This window comes from Thalassophryne amazonica, chromosome 2 (genome assembly GCF_902500255.1).
Source record: "Thalassophryne amazonica chromosome 2, fThaAma1.1, whole genome shotgun sequence".
NCBI lineage: Eukaryota > Metazoa > Chordata > Actinopteri > Batrachoidiformes > Batrachoididae > Thalassophryne > Thalassophryne amazonica.
Genome location: NC_047104.1, coordinates 95,152,953 through 95,171,355, shown reverse-complemented (window position 1 = coordinate 95,171,355; position 18,403 = coordinate 95,152,953). Strand labels below are relative to the sequence as shown.

Here is an 18,403-nt window from a genome sequence, read left to right as displayed (position 1 = left end):
AGCTGAAGTGGACATTCTAACCTTTTATTTAATTAATTAATTTATTTTTGTACACTGTTTGCGCTTGGAGACACCAAGGGGGCAAAGCATTATAAAAGTCAATTTTCCCAAAAACAAAATGACAGTGCATCTGATCAAGATGGTCCCAGTAAATGTTAAATGGACTGCATTTATATAGCCCTTTTCCATCTGCATCAGACGCTCAAAGCGTTTTACAAATAATGCCTCACATTCACTTCGATGTCATGGTGCTGCCATATAAGGTACTCACTACACACCGGGAGCAGCTAGGGGATTAAGGACCTTGCCCAAGGGCCCTTAGTGATTTTCCAGTCAGGATGGGATTTGAACCGAGGATCCTCTGGTCTCAAGCCCAACGCTTAACCACTAGACCATCACCTCCTCAGTCTATCCACTAATGAAAATTGTTTTAAAAATCTTATTAAATACTACCTAGTTTTTAAATAAATTGCAAGAAACCACAGAAAATTCATTAATAGTAATGAAGTCCCTTCAGCTGCTCCCTCGTTTGCACTCGAGGTCGCTACAGAAAATCCACAGTGGCTCTGCATGTTGAATTGGCACAGGTTTTATGCCAGATGCCCTTCCTGACGCAACTCCACATTACATGGAGAAATGTGGAAGGAGTGGGATTTGAACTTGGGAACCTTCTGCACTGAAACCAAGCGCACTCACCACTTGGCCACCGCCCCTGCCGTTACTGTTATTTGACAATGAAACAATGACATTTCTCCTCTGCATTTAACCCATCCTGCAGTTAGACACAATCCAAGCACTAGGAGCAGTGGGCAGGCAGAGTCCGGCACCTGGGGACCAACTCCAGATGTAGAGATGCTGTCTTGGCCAGAAGCAGAGAAAGGAGCAGGCCCTAAATAACAGTAGCCTAAAGCACAGCACCTGTGGAAGTATGGTGCCATTTTGCACCATATCAGCACCTTAATAACCAAGTTTCCCAAATAGCTCTTCTCCTGTCTTGTCCATCATGGAGTTCTCCCAAACAGGCAAAAGTGAAGAAGAGCTGTTTTTTTCTGGAGCTAGGTCACACTCCTAGCTGACTTGGCCTGGCCCTCTTAGCAATCCGGGGCTGGCCCAGCTCAGCTCAACACATACAGTAACTGTAGACAAACTTAGTGTACACTCCGGGTGACTTCATTATCAACACTTCATATCATGGGATAACTCATTCTATGCGCACTTTAAAAATGGATGCTGAGCTTGCATTGGGCTGCCCTGAGCTGAGTGCAAATCACGCTGAAGTGGGACCTAAAATTTTTTAACATGGTCAAAATTGGTACACATTTAACCAGACTTTCCCTGCTTATGTCGAGCAGCACACCGAGCCTGATGTATCACTCTAAATTTTCTAAAGATGGTAGGATGATGAGATGGCAGATTCATTTTTCTGAAAAGCCAAAAGTTGAGGTGAACATCACCAGGAAAGATCGACTCTGCATTAACCATTACTCACCTGATTGTGTTGTGAAAGTGTCGTGTCACGGACCCACAACAGGGGGCGTTAATGAACGGACAATGGATAAGCCAAAAAGTAACAATTTAATGTTGTGAATCACACAACGATGTACAGACAATAACAATACAGTGACTGTCAATCATACACCAGGTGACGTGTGGGCAGGCTCAACGATAGAAGACGCCTGGCGAGAGAAAAGCCGGATCCACACAGCTTCCACCGCCAACGGAGCTGAAGAACACCGGAGCCGCCAAGCCCTGCGCCTCAGGTGGCCGCTGTCTTCAGCAGTCAGACCCGGTACTGCTGGCAGAGAACAGAGACAGTCCAGATGAGTGTGAGTTCGCACACTCAGTAATCCCACAGTCTGTATTCAGTAAAGGAGGGAGAACCTCCACCTCCAATCATACACTTGTGCAGCTCCTGAGTTAACCACTTATCTGAGTGGGGTGTGAGGCGAATCCGTCGCAGTCCACACCAAACGCCAACTCCGCAGATAAGGCACACCACAGGAAAACGGCTGCAAAAAGAGATCAGACTAATACTCAAAGTTTAAGTCAGCAGAGAAAATTACCTGATAGGTAGTTGATTTCTTGGCGGGGAGGTGGAGTTGCAGTCCGGCCTTTATGGTGGCGGTGATGAGTAGTGGATGAGTGACAGCTGGTACGGATGATGAGTGACAGCTGTCACTCCTGGTCGCTCCAACGCCCTCTCGTGCTTGAAGCCCGCACTTCAAGCAGGGCGCCATCTTGTGGTGGTGGGCCAGCAGTACCTCCTCTTCAGCGGCCCACACAACAGATTGTTTCCTATTGGCAATAACAACTGCACCAGAACTGAACAAAGTTGTTTCCAGTGATGAAGCTCACTGCTACCATAAATGCAATCAAGCCTCTTGGGTTCACTTGACTACTATGTAATTGTTGTCATCATGAAAATCCTCCAGTGGCGAGGAAAATCGTCTCATGGTCAATTTCTGCAGGGGATTGATGGACCGAAATGACTGAACAAGCCTAGTGTCGACGCGCACTATTTCTGACAGAAGTTACTCATGGTAGCTGTGGGAATCTTCTGGCGGTCAGGATTTTGCTCTCTCTTCTTCTTTTATCTCCTCTTCTCTTTTGTGTTGTTCATCTGCATTTTTAAGATGACTTCCACTCCCGCATGGCTCATTGCTTGCCAGCTGCCATGTACTGTTCTTTCAAGGTCTTCCAGCTGATGAAGCAACTCTTGAGGCTGTGCTTCAAGAGGTCCTTGTACCGTTTCTTCCGACGTCCTCTGGACCGTTTTCTTTCAATCAGCTGGCAGTAGAAGATCTGCTTGGGAAATTGGCTATCATCCATCCTCATGATGTGACCCACCCACTGAAGCTAGTTCTTCATGATGACACACTCGATGCTCTGGAGCTTCGTTTCAGCTAGGATGCTGATGTTGGTACAGTAGTCTTCCGACCTGATGTGGAGGATACTCTGTATCCAATTGTAACACTTTTTTAAGTTGGTTCTTTTTTCAGTGTGCAGATCCATGCCAGATCTGCTCTGGTGACCCCAAGTGAAAAAGGAGAACTTTTAGGTCAGAGCAGGGGCGTAGCACCAAATTCTGGGCCCTAGGTACTAGCCATATTGAAGGACCCCCCCCACACACACTGTTATGTTCTTTTTTATCAACGCAAACACCAAATTTCTAATGTGTAGTCAAACCAGGTCTAAATCACGTATCTTAGATCACACCTGGGAATCAGAACCCTTTTTAAAGTTGGGGGAGCAATATTGAGTTGGGGGGTCTGGGGGACCAAATTGCACCATTTTCTAGAAAAATGGTGCAATTTGGTGCATTTCTGTGCATTTTAACAGACGGGAATGCACCAAATTGCACCATATTTGTAGAAAATGGTGCAGTTTGGTTCCCTAGACCCCCCAACTCAATATAGCTAGCTTTCAAGCTCACCTCTCTTTTCAAAGAATTTGGTTAGCAGCTGCTTTCCCGCACTTAGTTTTCGTTCCCTGTCCTTTTTTTCTCTTCTTTTTTGAAATCCGGACTTTGAGTTTTTTAGGAAAAACATATTTTATTTCAGCCTAAACACTAGGGCTGCAACTATTATTTTAGTAATCAATTCTTCGGTCGATTATTTTTTCGATTAATCTTTTTTCTTTTTTTTTTACTTGCATGTGTGTTTTGCCATTATTTCTTTAAGTGACTTATTATTAAAAGGCCTTTATCACGCAATATCAATGTTTGAGCTTGTAACAAAGTTACGTTATATTGTCGTCAAAAACATACCTGGAGTAGTGTTTTTTTTATTTTGCACATACATACATCACTGACACACCACAAAGAGATTTCTATCAGGTTTCACCCGATTATGAGCATTTTTAGATGCCTACAGCAACTAGCTCAACCACTGCCAACATATTGCTTAGATGTGGTTTGACTGAAACAAATTGTCATTAAACTTAAATAAAACAGGGGTGAAGTGGAGGTTTAAGAGTCACTATGTGTTCACAGGAAACAGTTATTTATTTCTATATTTATTATTTATTTATGTTCATTGATAGTTGGATTTATCTTTTCTGTTGTGTTTAATCAGGTTCTTTTGTTTCTTTCTCTAAAATTGTATTGTAGCATTACTGGTTATTATTACTATTATTGTTGTTGCTATTACTAATATATAAATAAAAAATAAATTTAAAAATATTACAATTTGTAATACATTTGACTCTTTTAGTACATAAATGTGCTGACAGCTGCAACAGTTTAATGCTAACTTTAACATTGAAAACGCCATAGACATGCTAACGCATTAGCATCTGTCCCGTTTTTAATTTATAATATACATCTATCAACTGTTTCAGAAGACCATAACAGGTCAGATTAACATAAAAAGGTAAATATTACTCAAACATATGCTCTTTGGGTTTCAGTGGGGAAAAATTAAGATGAAGTGAAATAAAAATGAATGAATCAACAAAGCAGCAGGTCGAAGCACTGCTTCGATCTGCGAATCACTGCCTTGATTGGTTCAAGGTTCAAAGCAAAGCCGCGCTGCAGAAACGGTTGATTTATATGGAAGAAACGAAACATTTGCGGTACAACAAAGTTATTTAACAACTAATCAATGACTAAATTAGTTGACAACTATTTTAATAATCGATTAAATCGAGTAGTTGTTTCAACTCTACGAAACACGTGTTAAATCTGACACCATCAGAAGGAGACAGTCCACTATAGCAACTCTGACCATTGGAGTGACCAGACTAAAATCAGCTATATCCTTCTTCTGAGATCTGGCCACTTTCAGGTTTGCAGACCCTGGACTCACTGCCACAGCAATGCAAAGCGTTTCATGTATTACTTGGCTACAGCAGATGATTACTTTGGGGAGGTGGGGATGATTGGGTTATCTGTCTGGGCTGATGCTAAACAAGAAACAAAGCAGTTCTGTAGTGTACTTGCAGTGGTGATACACAGTACCAGCACATATCCCTAGATCTGACATGACAGTAAAAACGTTGCAAATTTTACTTATATTTGTTTACAAATATTAGATATTCATCAGCTTTTCAGTGTTCAATAATTCCATATTACTTTAGCATATTGAAGAAAATTATCATCTCAGAACTGTAAGAAGAAAATATACTTCTTAATAAGAAATCAGCAAAATTCCAGGTCTGTGCTGTCATTAGACTTTTCATTAAATAAATAAATAAAATAAATAAATAAAGGACTGGAGCTGTTTACCGTCTCATTAAATGGTTGGATCAAGTGACACGGACTCTAGAGCGGGTTGAATATGAATACATTTCGTTTCAATACGTCTTACATGTACCATGTACGTATAAAATATGTACAGATTTATTAATGTATAATGTGTAGTTTTATACATTTACTCCTCTTTTGCAATACATTATGTGTAAAATATTGGGCATAATTGCTATCACTACTGTCAAACTGTGTTGCTCAGTTGTAGAATTTTTGAATAGAATAGAATAGAGCCTTTATTGTCATTGCCTATATATGCATACAACAAAACTTGTCCTCTGCATTATTCCATCGTAATTACAGTTAGACACAATCTAACCACTAGGAGCAGTGCTCAGCCACAGTCCAGCGTCCGGGGACCAACTCCAGATGTAGACTCTGCCTTGGTCAGAGGCAGAGAAAGGAGCAGACCCTAAATAAGCATGTTTTTGACTGTGGGAGGAAACCGGAGTGCCCAGAAAAAAACCCACACAGACACAGGGAGAACATACAAACTCCACACAGAAAGGCCAGGAATCAATGCTTGCTGTGAGGCACCAGTGCTAACCACTAATCCACCATGTCACCACTGTTGACATGGTGGAGACACCGTTTTTCAGAATCCATCCATCCATCATCCATTTTCTTCTGCTTTATCCGGAGTCAGGTTGCAGGGGGCAGCAGCTCAAGCATAGCCGCCCAGACCTCCCAATCCACACACACCTCCCCCAGCTCCTCCAGGGGAACCCCAAGGCGTTCCCAAGCCAGCCGAAAGATGTAGTCCCTCCAGCGTGTCCTGGGTCTTCCCCGGGGCCTCCTCCCAATGGGACGTGCCCGGAACACCTCTCCAGCGAGGCGTCCAGGGGGCATCCGGAAAAGATGCCCGAGCCACCTCAACTGACTCCTTTTGACGTGGAGGAACAGCGGCTCGACTCCGAGCTCCTCCCGAGTGACCAAGCTCCTCATCCTATCTCTAAGGGAGTGCCCAGCCACCCTGCGGAGAAAACTCATCTCGGCCGCTTGTACTCATGATCTCGTTCTTTCGGTCATGAGCCAAATCTCATGACCATAGGTGAGGATCGGAACATAGATCGATTGGTAAATCGAGAGCTCTGCCCCCCTACTCAGCTCTCTCTTCACCACGACGGTCCGATACAGCGAAAGCATCACTGCAGATGCTGCACCGATCCGTCTATCGATCTCACGCTCCATCCATCCCTCACTCGTGAACAAGACCCCGAGATACTTAAACTCCTCCACTTGAGGCAAGGACACTCCACCAATCTGAAGAGGGCAAAGCACCTTTTTCCGGTCGAGAACCATAACCTCGGATTTGGAGGTGCTGATTTTCATCCCGGACGCTTCACACTCGGCTGCTAACCGCCCCAGTGAACGCTGAAGGTCCTCATTTGACGAAGCCAACAGAACCAATTCGTCCGCAAACAGCAGAGACGAGATTCTGTGGTTCCCAAACCAAACCAACCTCTACACCCTGGCTGCGCCTAGAAATTCTGTCCATAAAAATAATGAACAGAACCGGTGACAAAGGGCAGCCCTGGCGGCGGCCAACGTGCACTGGAAACAGGTTTGACTTACTACCGGCAATGCGAACCAAGCTCCTGCTGCGGTCGTACAGGGACCGGATAGCCCTTAGCAAAGGACCCCGGACCCCGTACTCCCGGAGCACCCCCCACAGGGTGCCCCGAGGGACACAGTCTAACGCCTTCTCCAGATCCACAAAACACATGTGGACTGGTTGGGCGAACTCCCATGAACCCTCGAGCACCCGATGGAGCGTGTAGAGCTGGTCCAGTGTGCCGCGACCAGGATGAAAACCACACTGCTCCTCCTGAATCCGAGGTTCGACCATCGGTCAAATTCTCCTCTCCAGTACTCTGGAATAGACCTTACCGGGGAGGCTGAGGAGTGTGATCCCCCTATAGTTGGAACACACCCTCCGGTCCCCCTTCTTAAACAGAGGGACCACCACCCCGGTCTGCCAATCCAGAGGCACTGTCCCCGATCGCCACGCGATGTTGCAGAGGCGTGTCAGCCAAGACAGTCCCACAACATCCAGAGACTTAAGGTACTCAGGACGGATTTCATCCACCCCAGGGGCCTTGCCACCGAGGAGCTTTCTAACCACCTCGGTGTCTTCGGCCTGGGTAATGGATGAGTCCGCCTCTGAGTCCCCAGTCTCTGCTTCCTCTTCGGAAGACGTGACGATGGGATTGAGGAGATCCTTGAAGTATTTCTTCCACCGCCGACAACATCCCCAGTCAGGGTCAACAGCTCCCCACCCGCACCCATAAACAGTGCTGGTGGAGAGCTGCTTCTGCCTCCTGAGGATTCGGACGGTTTGCCAGAATCTCTTCGAGGCCGACCGATAGTCCTCCTCCATGGCCTCCCCGAACTCCTCCCAGATCCGAGTTTTTGCCTCTGTGACCGCATGGGCTGTGGCATGCTTGGCCTGCCGGTACCTGTCAGCTGCCTCCGGGGTCCCACCTACAAACAAAGATAAGTAGGACTCCTTCTTCAGCTTAATGGCATCCCTTATTTCTGGCGTCCACCACCAGGTTCGGGGATTGCCGCCGCGACAGGCACCAGAGACCTTGTGACCACAGCTACGAGCGACCGCATCGACAGTGGAGGTGGAGAACATGGTCCACTCGGACTCCATGTCTCCAACCTCCCCCGGGATCTGGGAGAAGCTCTCCCGGAGGTGGGAGTTGAAGACCTCGCTGACAGAGGGTTCCGCCAGTTGTTCCCAGCAGACCCTCACAATACGTTTGGGCCTGCCAGGTCTGACCGGCTTCCTCCCCTCCCAGCGGATCCAACTCACAACCAGGTGGTGATGGGTCGACAGCTCTGCCCCTCTCTTCACTTGAGTGTCCGAGACACGTGGCCGAAAGTCAGATGATACGACTACAAAGTTGATCATCGACCTCCGGCTCAGGGTGTCCTGGTGCCACGTGCACTTATGGACACCCTTGTGCTCGAACATGGTGTTCGTGATGGACAAACTGTGACTAGCACAGAAGTCCAACAACTGAACACCACTGGGGTTCAGATCAGGGAAGCCGTGCTTCCCGATCACTTCTCCAGGTCTCACTGTCGCCGCCCATGTGGGCGTTGAAATCCCCCAGGAGAACAATGGATTCCCCAGTCGGAGCGCTATCTAGTACCCCTCCCAGGGACTCCAAGAAGGTCTGGTACTCTACACTGCTGCTCGGCCCGTAGGCCGAGACAACAGTGAGAGGCCTGTCCCCGACCCGAAGGCATAGGGACGCGACCCTCTCCTTCACTGGAGTGAACTCCAACACATGGCGACTGAGCTGGGGAGCAATAAGCAATGCGATCCCAGCTCTCTCCCAGTGGGCAACGCCAGAAAATTGAAGCATCCAGCCCCTCTCTAGGAGTTGGGTACCAGAGCCCAAGCTGTGCGTGGAGGTGAGCCCGACTATCTCTAGTCGGTGTCTCTCAACCTCCCACACAAGCTCAGGCTCCAACCCCCCCAGAGAGGTGACATTCCACGTCCCAACAGCCAGGGGCTGTGAGCATGGACCGGGCCGCCGGGCCATCCACCCTCGACCGCCACCCAGTCCTCTTTGCATCCGACCCCCATGGCCCCCTCTGCAGGTGGGGAACCCACAGGAGGGCGATCCTACGTCTCTCTTTCGGGCTGAGCCCGGCCGGGCCCCATGGGCTAAGGCCTGACCACCAGGCGCTTGCGTGCGAGCCCCAACCCCAGGCTTGGCTCCAGGGTGGGGCCCCGGCTCCGCCATACCGGGCGACATCTCGGTCCTTGATTTTTTACTGGTCATGGAGGTTCTGAACTGCCCTTAGTCTGACCCGTCACCTAGGACCTGTTTGCCTTGGGAGACCCTACAAGGGGCACAAAGCTCCTGACAACATAGCTCCTAGGATCATCCGGGTACGCAAACTCCCCCACCACGATAAGGTGGCAGCTAGAGGGGGAGGTTTTTCAGAATAGCTACTAAAATATAATAGACTGGTGCCAAAATGAGAAAAGGGCTTTATTTAAAGAAATACAGGCAAATGTGAGGAAAAAGTTGGCAAATGGTCTTACTTTGTCAATTTGAGTGTGCTGATTCTAAATCTGCCATTTGCCAAACTGTATCTGTCCTCTGGTGACCTTGAGAGGTCATTGAATTTTGTACCTGTTGACCCGACTAAAAATCCCACTTTGAGCATGAATTATCAACTTGAGCTCATTCAGAATCCACAAAATGCTTACATAATTGTCCAATTTTCTACATTTGAGTATTTCGAATTCAAATCACCATCTTTCCAGGATGTGCTTGACCTCTGGTGACCTTGAGAGGTCATTGACCTCTCAGATCGCTCTGTTAAACTTTGAGTTGACACAGAGACCTTTTTCATTATCAATTAAAATGTTTCATTTTTCAAAGTGTGAATCAAGTTTAGATAATATCTAGTTTTAAATATCATGTCTATGAAAAATACCTTACCTGACCTTTTGTGACCTTGAATGATTACAAAATTAGTCCTGCAGGTATGACTGTTAATCCAGGCTTGACCATGTTTTCAATGTGTTTTCAATGTGTTTCAATCTGAATCCTTGTGCAATGGACTTTTCTAGAACTTTGTTTTATTTATATATTTAGGTATTTCACAAACCAATCACTGAAATGTTATTCTGCACATGATCTTTAGGAAGAGGTGAATGACCTTTTGTGACTGCACTGCTGTGGAACATCAAACTAATAAACAGAACATTAAAACTTTTTTGTCCTGTCCTAAATTGCAATATTTGTTTGTTTGTCAATGCAGGGACTTTGTAGTAACCAGCAAAATAATCACAGACGTTTACCTTCCTGTGCACCATAAGGTCACTTCTGGAAAATTCTCTCTGCTCTCTCTGCTGCTATTGTGGGCACACCACGAGGGCTCAACTGCTCTGAACATTTTCCAAAATGTACATGGTAATGCATGGTAACTGCTTTCACTGAGTAGCTAAGAAATAGCCTAGTTCAGATGGGCTTTTGATTATCACTTCATAGCTAGACCAAAGTCTTTCATAATAGTAGAAATGACAAATGGCCTATATGGTTGTGTGACTTTCATTCTGCTGTAGTACTGTGGATATTTCCCTCCAGTACTCTTCATATGTAAATAAGTATGCTAGTATTAAGGCTTTGTTAGTAATTTGTGCAGTAAATAGCTGGTATGTATGATATATATCATTGTATGTATATATACATAAATCTTTCACAATAGTAGAAATGAGAAATGGCCTAGTCAAAATGGGTCTGTGATTTTCATTCTGCTGTAGTAGTGTGGGTATTCTGTCCAGTACAGTACATATGTAAATACAAATATTGGTAGCTAGGTTTTGTTTATATGCACGTCATACAGTGAATAGCTGGTGGTTATAATATATAGCATTGTATATCTCATATTCAAATTGTTGTTGCATCATTCACTCACTCACTTCAACAAGATGTCCTGCAAGAAGGTTTGAATGAAAACGGGAACAAGGAAGAAACTAAAGTACATCCCCATTCATGCACTAGCAGCAAGTCTCGGAGATGATGTACTCAGTGTACTTCCACCATTTCATGCTATCACAGGTTGTGACACCACATCATTTCTAGCTGGTCACATAGTGGAGCAGATAAGTATGACTTTTGGCCAATTGTTCACATGGTTATGCAAGCATCAGATTTGTCATGAATGTTCTACATAAACCAGTGTTTGGGGAAAAAACTGCTGGCCACGTGAAAATCCAATATGACGGCCAGGTAGGGGTCAATGAAGAATTACACAGGGGTCAAAATTTAAAAATGCTCCAATCATATTGAAAGCCATACCACATTGTGTCTGATCACAAAGATTCCAAAAAAGGTATAGTTTGGGCTATCTATGACTGAATGTTATGGAGTTATGGGGTAAAAACTGCAAGAATTGTAAGAAAGGTCAGTTTCAGTTTGTCCAGGGGTCAAAAGTTAAAGTTCCTCCAATTTTTTTCAAATGCGATGCAAATTATTGGTTGAGTTAATAGGGTTTTAAAAAGGAATAGTTTGCACCATGTGTCATGCTTAGTTGTCACGTTACAGGGTAACATACGTCACATGTCATAGAATCCAATGTACGTCAACATTGTTTGACATTTACTCTGTAAACCAAGCATTCAACACAGTCAAAGCTATTCAATTTATTAATCCTATTAAGTTGGTAATCAGAATTCGAAATATTCAATCTAGAAAACTGGACAATTTTGTAGGCATTTTGTGGATTCTGAATGAGCTCAAGTTGATAATTCATGCTCAAAGTGGGATTTGTAGTGGGGTCAACTGGTACAAAGTTCGATGACCTCTCAACGTCACCAGAGGACAGATACAGTTTGGCAAATGGCAGATTTGGAATCAGCACACCCAAATTGACAGACCATTTGCCAACTTTTTCTCACATTTGCCTGTAGGTGTCAACATTTCCAATTTTGGCAGAAAACTGTTTTCTGCACGTCCAGTCAAGTCACAAAATGTAAGGGGTCACATTATTGACTGTAACACCAGGAAGTAGAAGTGACCCACGCGTGTGTCCTGATTGGCTCGTGCACAGTTTCCTACGCCGCGGGGAAAGCGCAGGACACTTTTTCGCGTCGGTTTTTCAAAGCAAATCCGTGATAGTGGGTCCAAATCTTCCAAAGGGCCAGGTGTGTATGGAACCTTGTGTTTCCATACTGCTTTGCATTGATTTTAAGAAGCTTTGTGTAACAGAGGTGAGTGGAAAGGTTTTTATAACGGCCCTCTTCTTTGCAGTCTCGTCTTTGTCCCGACAGCATCACCCAGTAGCAGCAGCACTGAGAATTAGCAAAGCGGGCTAACTGGCTAATGTTCAGCAGAGGTGATCAGTGGCTGATTCGTCTTTCATCTTATATGTCGGAAATATAATATTAGTGTAGTCTTCTAAAAGTGAATTATGCCAAATGTTTTACCGAAGCATCACAATGGTTTAAATGTGTTTTGGGAACACGCGTTAGCGAGCTAAGTATGCTAAACAAGGAGCGTACGAAATAATAAGGTGGCTAATTGTCAGCTAGTGTAACATTTTATCAAGAGTTGAAAAGGAATGTTAGCTGAGAGTTACATTGTGGTTAAAATTGAGATGTGTGTACAGTGACGAGAACAAAACAGTGGCCCGATCCCAACACTCTCCTTCCGCCCTTTCCCTGTTGGTGGTGCAGCTTAGTTAACATTTCCATAACAATTGTGCATTTTGTGGTAAAAGCACAGAATTTTAGAATACATATAGCCAAAGGTATTCCAAATAAAACTGGATATTGGGCCAACATGAATTTTCAATATGTCACCCATGACAGCAAAATTCTTCAAGCATATTAATACAATAACATGCTTTTGGACGGCGGCATGCATTTTCAGAGGCCCGACATCCATGCCCAGTTGCTCAAAATGACAGATATTTGCCCTCATCTAACTCGGGCGAATATCGGTCATTTTGAGCGACTGGGCATGGACGGAGGGACTCAGAAAATGCATACCGCACAACAACTGCATGTTATTTGCATTATTATCACTTACTGAGATACACAACACATGGAGTCACATTAACAATATTTAATGTCATTTCAAAACGCACGACAACCAGCTAATGCGTACATAAAAAGTTGGCTCACTTTAAGTTTTGTGTTGGCTGGCACGCGCTGCTCTCCACATTCGCCACTGCGTTCTCATCAAGCTGGCTGCTTTGGCTGCTGTTCATTGTCAGACTATCCATGAGAAAATCATCTGTAATATCCGTATTGGGACCAACACACACTTCTCGCCTTTTCATCTTTTCCTCTGCGGACAGTTCTTGGGCTGCGCATACTATGACGTCATCAGTTTATGCACAGCGGGTGGGTATTGGGATACCCGCCCGCTACTGCAGGCAGGTATGGAAAGGTAGCGTAAATGTAAATCTATGTTACCGGCCCAGCAACGCCTCAGTAAGTGATAATAATAATACAGTAACATGCTTTTGGAGGGCGGTATGTATTTTCAGAGGCCTGATATTCACGACCGGTTGCCCAAAATGACAGATATTTGCCCGAGTTAGACATGGGCGAATATCTGTCATTGCGGGTGACTGGCCGTGAATGGAGGGACTCAGAAAATGCATGCCGCACTACAACAGCATGTTATTTGCATTGTTATCACTTTTTACTGAGATACACAACACGTAATGCGTACATAAAAAGTTGGCTCACTTAACTTTTGTCGTGTCGCTGCTCTCCAATTTAGCCAGTTTGTCCTCATCAAGCTTGCTGCTTTAGCTGCTGTTCATTGATGTACTATCCATGAGAAAATCATCCGGAATATCCATATTGGGACCAAAACATACTTCTCGCATTTTCATCTTTTCCTCTGCGGACAGTTTTTTTTTTTCCCCCCCTCTACGGACAGTTCTTGGGCTGCCTGCGCGCTATGACGTCATTGATTTACGCACAGCGGGCAGGTATAGCCAGATAGCGTTGACGTAAATCTATGATACCGGCCTAGCAACGCCCCGGTAAAGTGATAATAATGAGAAATATACCACATTATTTGTCTGACCATAAATATTTCATAAAAGCTATAATTTGGACTATCTCTGAATGAATGTTATGGATTTATGGGTTAAAAGCAGCAAAAAAAAAAAAAAAAAAAAAAAGATGGGCAGCACTTTGGATTAAGCCTGGGTCCCACCGAATGATGAGCCACGCATGGGTTTGTCTGCGATTATTTGAAGAATTATCCACGTTTTAAGCTGTCAAGTATCTGCTACTAAGGCACCTCTATGTGCCTCTCTGTGCCTCTAGTGAGCCGCGACTGACCTGTCGTTTGAGCCCTGTCCAGCCTCGAGTGGCTCATGTTGCCCCATATGATCCACGTCAAGCCACATATGATCTCTGTAGCGCCATGATAACGTGACGTTGGTGCACGTTTAGGCATGGGTTTGGGCCAACCCTCCACACTTGGTACCTTTTTAAAGTGTGGGTTGTCAATTCACAGCGTCCATTCAAGATGTCACAGTTTTTAAACACGGTCCCAAAAAAGATGCTGCACTGAGTGAGTGTGTGCTGCTGCAACTGTGGATCACTTCCAAAAAAAATAAAAATAGTTTTTTTATTTTTTCCACGGCTTACAGTCACCATGATGCAACTTTTAACTTTCTGTTATGTCTGCAACATAGCTCTTTTGTACGCTCTCGTTCTGCGTTCCTGGACAGCTCTGCGCTCCTTCTTGTGGCTTCACTGGCATTATTTCTTCCACGGCTTTAAACACACAGCCACTTTGACACTGTGATCCAACTTTTAACTTTGTGTTAGTCCATTATTGACTGCAAAATCACTCTTTTGCGAGCTGATGTTGTGCCTAAATGCTCATTTTGCGCATGGGTCATTGTGTCAGTGTGCACACTAGGGCTGAAACGATTAATCGACTTCGAATAATTCGATTACAAAAAATGTTCACGGCAATTCTTTGCCTCGAGGCTTCGTTTAAAGCTGTAGTACATATGCTAGGCCTGTAGGTGGTGCTGTAATGCTCCCACAAAAAACAGAAGACCATAAAACGCTAATCAATGTAGCAGGCACCACTACAAAAAATGCTGCATGGCTCATTCATCCTTCATTATTTGGTGGGACCAAGACTTTAGTGGTTAGCACTGTTGCCCCACAGCAAGAAGGTAATGGGATCGATTCACCCCATGGCCTTTCCGTGTGGAGTTTGTATGTTCTCCCAGTGTTTGTGTGGGTTCCCTCTGGGTGCTCCTGCTTTCTCCCACATCTAAAGACACGCAGGTTAGGTGAATTGGAAACTTAGAATTGTGCGTGTCTCCCTTGTAATAGAGAGCTTGATCTCAATGGGACTAACCTGGTTAAAAAGGGTTAAATAAAAAAAATGTTCAGTGTGTGCGAGGGTCAAAAGTTATATTTGCTCCAATTTTGTTAAAAAGTGATGCAAATTTTTGGTTTACTTAATGGGGTTTTAAAAAGGGATAATTTGCACCATCTGTCATGCTTGGTTATCACATTTATGGGGTAGCATGTCATGACATGTCATAGAATCCAATGGACTTTCAGTATAGTCAAAACTATTCCATTTATTAATTCTGTTAGCTCAACCAATATTTTGCAACACTTTTTTTTTAACCAAAATTAGAGCAACTTTAACTTTTAGTAAGGTTCCATTTTCAGAAAAGAAGCTTGTATAAAGTGCCCAAAGTGCCCAAGGCATTTTCTGCTAAAAGCAGACAACAGACTGATTCCTGTGCATTTTGACCTGCCAAGTTCAAAAATTGCTATTGGCATGCTGTATCTTACCCCTTCACCCCTAATTTGCATAAAACAAAATGGCTGCTCATTTCATGAAGCTTTTCAAAAGTCTGATTGTGTTTGCATTAGAAGAGAAAATAAAACTTCTATTTCTATGTATTTTGACATGCTGAGTTCAGTTATTGTTGGCAAGCTGTATCTTTACTCCTTCACCCCTAATTTACATAAAACAAAATGGCTGCCTGCTTCATCAAATTTGTCAGAAGAGTGGTGTTACTTGATTTGGTTGAGAAAACACAACTTAGATTTCTATGTAATTTGGCCTGCTGAATTTAAATATTGTTGTTGGAAAGCTGTATCCCTAATCCTTCACCCCATAATTAGCAAAAAAAAAAAAAAAAAAAAAATTAATGACTGCCTGGTATTGTTATCGCTAAAAAAGTAAGTCATCTTTGATTTGACCAAGGCAAGCAAATGAGCAAAATTAAGTAAAAGAATGATAGTTTCAGATGAAACACATTTCTTGGATAAATATGCATGTCTCTAAAGGTCAGATGTGGGTAAAACTGTTCTAATCCTATCTAGTAATAGTGTGGTTACATAAATAATACAAATGTTCCTTAAGGCTAACATGAAGATTAAACTACCTGATACATAATGCAAACAGTCTAACATGAACATTGAAAACAACACCTCTGTAGTGTAACACCTAATGCTAACCCTATACTAATATGAAGATTTTACAATGTTTCTGTGTAGGCTCTCAGTTGTCCAGGTGGTTTCCATAGTAGAGAAGCTTGAATCTTCGACTGGACTGGGTCGCTTGACGTGAGGACGTTTCGCTTCAAATCACAGAAGCTTCCTCAGCTAAAATTCTTGCTCTGGGAGTTTGACTTCTGTCTTGACTCTTGTAGAGAAGAATAAACCAGAAGCCAACAAAATCTGGAGTTTTTTTTAACCTAACCAGACCCCACCTACCGAGAGGCTGACTGCTATAGGCTAGTGACTAAACAATAGCTCTAATTAGCACCTATTGTGCTGTAGTTAGCACTCTCCTATTGACAGGACGGAAGCCTCCCCTGATGGCTCCCTTGACGACTCTCTCCTGATGACGTGAATGAGTCATTACCATGAACAAAAGACTGAAACTGCTTTGACCTGAGTACCACATTGTAAACAGGGGACAAAGCGTGTCTAAGACCCGCTCCGCGGTTAAGGCTGGGTTTCAACTGTTTTACAAAGAATGCTTCCTTGACACCTCTCTCAAACCATTTCTTCTCTCTGGCTAAGATTTTAACTTCCTTGTCCTCAAATGTGTGGTTAGTGTCTTTCAGGTGGAGATGAACTGCAGACTGAGGTCCACTGGCGACCTCTCTGCGGTGCTGGTATAGCCTCTTGTGTAAAAGTTGCTTTGTCTCACCTATGTAGTGTTCATTACAGTTTTCCTGACATCTGATATGATACACTATATTGCTCTGTTTGTAACTAGGGATCCTGTCCTTAGGGTGAACTAATTTCTGTCTCAAAGTGTTTACTAGTTTAAAGTAAACTGGGATTTTGTGCTGTCTGAAGATCCTCTGTAGTTTTTCCCCTACTCCTGCTAAATAAGGGAGAGACACTCCTCTTCTTCTTGTCTCCGTCTCCTGTCTATCTGGTCTCTTTGTTTTCTGGGACTTCTGCACTTTGTCCAGGGACCAACGTGGGTACCCACATACTGTGAGGGCTTTCCGTACAAGTTGTTGCTCTTTAGCCCTTCCCTCTGCAGTTGTGGGCACCTGTAGGGCTCTGTGTTGAAGAGTCCTGATCACCCCGAGCTTGTGTTCAAGGGGGTGGTTTGAGCCAAAGAGCAGGTATTGGTCAGTGTGAGTGGGTTTTCTGTAAACCTCTGTCTGGAGCTGCCTGTTCTCTCCAATCGTAACATCACAGTCCAAGAAGGCTAAATGGTTGTTTCTGGCATCCTCACGTGTGAACTTGATATTCGAGTCCACCAAATTGATGTGTTCTGTAAAGTCCTCGACCTCCTGTTGCTTGATTTTAACCCATGTGTCATCGACATATCTGAACCAGTGACTGGGAGAGATGCCCGTGAACGACGTCAAGGCTGTCTTCTCCACTCGCTCCATGTACAGATTGGCCACAATGGGGGATACCGGAGACCCCATCGCACAACCATGGATCTCCCTGTAGTAATTCCCCCTAAACAGGAAATACGTGGTGTTAAGACAGATCTCCATGAGTTGGCAGATGTGGTCTGGTGTGAGTTTGGTCCTTTCAGGTAGAGACACATCTTCCAGCAGTCTCTGCCTCACAGCTGAGATGGCCTCAGCGGTGGGGATGCAGGTGAACAACGAAGTCACATCAAATGACACCATAGTTTCATCTGCCTCCAGCTGCAGGTCCTTGATTTTGTTCACAAAATCTTGTGTGTTCTCCACATGGTGGTCTGAGTTACCCACTAGAGGAGCCAAAATCCACTTGAGGTGCTTGGCCAAATTGTCTGTGATGGAATCTGTGCTACATACAATAGGCCTGAGTGGCACGTCCTGTTTGTGGATTTTGGGCAGTCCATAGATGCATGGAGTGGCGTCCCCCGGGTACAGTCTGTAGTATGTCTGCCTGTCGATGAGTCCCTCTTTCTCCAGGTTTTGGAGGCAGCTAATGATTTTCTTCTTATAGCCACTCGTGGGGTCTCTCTTCAGATGTTCGTATGTACTGGAGTCATTGAGCAAGTTGTTGATCTTGGCCTCGTAGTCCGATGTGTTCAGGACCACCGTGCATCTGCCTTTATCTGCTGGCAGGATAAGGATGTTTTGGTCCTTCTGCAGTGCTGCCAAAGCTTTCTGTTCTTCTCCTGTGATGTTGGACGGAGGAGGCTT

The 18,403-nt window shown here is 44.5% G+C and overlaps 1 protein-coding gene across 4 annotated transcripts in view; it reads left to right on the top strand.

Annotated features, from left to right (window-relative positions):
- Positions 1 to 11,822: 11,822 nt before the first annotated feature.
- LOC117527480 (zinc finger protein 280C-like) overlaps positions 11,823 to 18,403 on the top strand; it is a 54,293-nt gene continuing 47,712 nt past the window's right edge. For 2 of the 4 annotated variants that reach the window (XM_034189873.1, XM_034189848.1), the window contains exon 1: positions 11,823 to 11,990. The gene's annotated coding sequence lies outside the window, so the exon portion shown is untranslated. The remainder of the gene's footprint in view (positions 11,991 to 18,403) is intronic. The other 2 variants (XM_034189855.1, XM_034189864.1) reach the window with 2 other exon arrangements.